Below are 4143 nucleotides of genomic sequence, written 5' to 3'. Positions count from 1 at the left end.
CCAAGACTAAGAGAATGAAGCAAGCTTTGGAAGGCTTAATAATGAGGCTCAAGGAAAAGGAGGATCAATGCACAATGGAGGCAACAACTAAGTGGATCACATTCCTTCAATTTGAAAGTGAAATTGGACCAACATGAGGACCATTTTCGTGTGCATGCATGGGGGGGTTTTTCTAAAGTGACTTTTGATGTCCTTTGTGGGGTTTTAATGCATTTTTGAAAGTTCCTAAGCTAGTATAACAAATACCATGCATGCATGGTTGCATTAAGCTAGTATTAGGGATTAGTGGTTGCATTAGTGGATAATAAAACTCATGCATGCAAGCATGATATTTATTGCATAATTAGTGCATAGGGGATCTTAAGGGATGTTAAATAGGAGAACTCTTGTATGACAAATCATGTAAGTTTGAATGAAAATTTGAGTTTCTCTTTTGTGAGAGTTTCCTTCTTGTTCTTAGGCAAAGAACTAATTTCGAGCTTATCAAGGCAACTTGTGGCGATCAAAACTCCATGACTTATCACTCACCTTCTCATCTTGCTTGAGTGTGGCGTCAATACCCTTCCCCAAGCTGAATTTCAAGGCGATCTATTTACAAGGTTTCTTTATCATTTGGTATCAGAGCCTTGGCTCCTTGATTTTCAGGTTTGTGTCTTGTTTTCATCTTTGTTCTTGTCCATCTTTGTTGATCTCTTCGTCCCTATCTATCATAAATTTCTATTCGCTATTTGGGTCCTCAACTCAAAAAAAAAAAAAAAAAGAAGGAAAATTCGAAAAAAAAAAACAAAACAAAAAAAATCATTAGAGTCATTGATTTCTGATTGAAAAAAAAGAGAGAAAAAAAAAGGAGGAGGATTTGTGAATTGAAATGACTCAATATTCTTTCTTTGTGAAATCTGAATTCAAAGATATATTCCTTCCATTGCTCTTGGTCATTGCTGAATTTCTCGTTTTGTCCGTTTATTTCTCTTGTTCTACTCATATTTCTTTTGTTGGTTTCTTATTCACTTGATTGTCTACTTGTTGTCTTGAGAAAGATATTGATAAGATTCTTTCCTTAAGAACTTATAAAGGAAGCTGAGTGGATAAATTTGAGTGCAACCATGTGAGTAGAGTGGTGAGGTCCGTCTAACATTTCTTTTGTAATTTTCCTTGTCATCTTCTATTTTTTTGTTGCAAGCATGAGTGGGGAAAATTCACCTAATTCCCCTAGGCGAGATCTTAATTGGCTTCAAATGGAGGCACTTACTCAACAATTTGAGAGAATACTTCAAAGACAACTTGAAGAAATACACGAAAGGATGGACCGACTTGAAGGAAAAAAAGTTTCGAACCGTGGGGGCAATTCTAATCATGAAGAATTTCGTCAGAGTGAACCATTCTATGATCCACCAAGAGAAAGAAGGAGGCATGAAGGGGGAAGAAGACATGAAAGAGGAGGTAGAGACCATAGACGAGAAGATGATCTAGGAGGTGTGAAAGTCCAAATACCTTCCTTCCAAGGAAGGAATGATACTACTTGTTTAACAATAACAAACTTTGTGTGCCTAAAGGATCCATGCGTAAATTGCTAGTTAGGGAAGCACATGAGGGGGGTTTAAAGGGACACTTTGGGGTTCAAAAGACCTTAGAAATGCTGCTTGAACATTTTCATTGGCCACACATGAAACACGATGTGCAGAAATTTTGTGCACGGTGCATTGTGTGTAGAAAAGCAAAATCTAAGGCATTACCTCATGGACTTTACACGCCTTTGCCTATTCATAATTTTCCTTGGACTGACTTGTCTATGGATTTTGTTTTAGGACTACCACGTATCCAAAAATCAAGGATAAGGGGCAGCTGATTTGAAAACAAAGCTAGCTTAATCTCACTTTTTTTGGCATAAAATATATTTTTCTTTCTCTCTCCTTTTTTTTCCTTGCCCACTCCTTGTCTCTTTCCTCTCATCTTCTTTCCTCTCATTTTTCTTTCCCTCTACTTCTTTTTTCTCAATTTTTTTTCTCTCAATTTCTTTTTCTTTCTTCTTTTCATTTGCTTTTTGTAGTCTCAACTGGTCCTCCATAACTTGTCTTGGAGTCAACGGTACAAGAATAATAGGTTGCCCTTTCAAAGTAAAACTATACTTATTTGTGGGGTCATCATGTGTTACCTTTCGATTGAATTGCCAAGGTCTTCCCAACAATAGATGGCATGCATGCATGGGAACCACGTCACAGAACAGCTCATCTTCATATTTGCCAATGGAGATTGCTACCAAGACTTGTTTTGTTACCTTGATTTCTCCGCAATCGTTTAGCCACTGGAGTTGATAAGGTCGCGGATGTTTCTAAGTTGGTAGTGACAATTTCTCCACCAAATCAGTACTTGCCACATTGGTGCAACTCCCCACATCAATAATAACACTACAAGCCTTGTTATTGACAAAGCAACGGGTATGAAACAAGTTTTCCCTTTGATTACCTTCTTCCTCCTTAGCTTGTAAATTGAGAACTCGTCGGGCCACCAATAAGTCTCCGATAACAACATGTTGTTCATCATCACTGTCCTCTTTTTATGGCACTTCTTCAACTATTTCATCCTCATCTTCCGACTCAAGTTCACCTTGGGCGTTTATTACCATCACCCTTTTGTTCACACATTTTCCACCACATTGTTCTCAACTATATGACCATGCCCTTGACATTTAAAACACTTGATATCACGAGTTTTGGAGGAAATGGGCTCCCAACATTTTCCACCACATTGTTCTCTTCATATGGTGACCTCCCATGAGGATCGAAATTCCATTCCTCAAGTTTGTAAATGCTTGCCCTGCTACAAGCATTTAAAAGAGAAGAGACATGGTTAGAGGCATTAGATAAATCATATTCCAACCGTTCCTTACCAATTACCTCCCACCTACCTCTAGGAATTTTTGGATCCTCCATGCTAGCTACAAAATCAGTAAGGAATGGTATACCCAACCTGATAGGCATCTTCAAGTCCTCATCCATGGGTAACATAGGAATAATCAGCTAGATACAGTGCCATAGTAGTAAGTTTAATGTTTTTGTGACCTAATTTATTACAAATGGAATAAGGAATGAGGCTAATACTTGCCCCAAATCACAAAAAACTTTCTCAATGAATTCAGCTCCTATGTTGCAAGGAATATAAAAAGCTTCCTAGATCCTTCAACTTTGGGGGAGTGTTCTTCTCAAAAAGAGCACTACATTCCTCCGTGAGTGCTATGGTCTCTATGTCTCCTCTTCTTCTTTTATTTGACATGATGTCCTTCAAGAATTTGGCAAACTTGGGCATTTGTAGTATTGCATCAATAAGAGGTACTTCAACACATATTTCTTTGACTTTCTCCAAAAATTTGCCAAACTCTTCATCCTTCTTTAGCATCACTAATCTTTGAGGAAAAGGGACTACTTGACCTTGTGGGTAAAGTGGAAGAGTCTCTTCAACCTTAATGGTACTCTCCTCATTTTCTTGAATCTGATTTGGTTCAAGTGTTGGAGGAGAGAGCTCTTCTTCAGCTTTCATCCCTTTTGGAGCAGTCACTTGGGAATCTCCGAGGTCCGTCCGCTCCTAAGTTCAATGCGATTGCAATGCTCTATTGGATTTACATCAGGTTTTCCAGGAAATTGCCCTGGTGCTCTTGAAGATGATGAGGCTAACTGCGCAATTTGGCTATCTTGAATCTTTTGATGCTTTTCAAAATTATCCATTCTCTGAGTCAACTTTAAAATGTCTAGCTTCATTTCATTTTGATTAGAGATAATTTCCTCAAGTATCTTTTCAATTTTAGAAAACTGATAGCCTTGAGAAAATTATTGTTGAAAATTCTGCTGCCCAGACTGAAAATTAGGTCTTGCACCCAAAGGTGGTCCTTGCTCTTGATTATTTCTATAAGAAAAATTAGGATGACTTTTGTGCTACACTTTCAATTATCTCCTCAGCTTCATCTAAACTTTTGTTCATGAGTGCCCCTCCAGTAGCTGAATCAAGGGACACTCTGGTATGATAATTGATGTCATTATAGAATGTGTGTGACACTAACCATTTTTCCAAGCCATGATGTGGGCATTGTCTGAGCATATTGTTATATCTATCCCAAGCTTCAAATAAAGATTCTGAGTCAGCTTGTTTGAA

The sequence above is a fragment of the Zingiber officinale genome, chromosome 3B (genome assembly GCF_018446385.1).
Source record: "Zingiber officinale cultivar Zhangliang chromosome 3B, Zo_v1.1, whole genome shotgun sequence".
Lineage (NCBI taxonomy): Eukaryota > Viridiplantae > Streptophyta > Magnoliopsida > Zingiberales > Zingiberaceae > Zingiber > Zingiber officinale.
Note: the sequence above shows the minus strand (reverse complement) of the source record.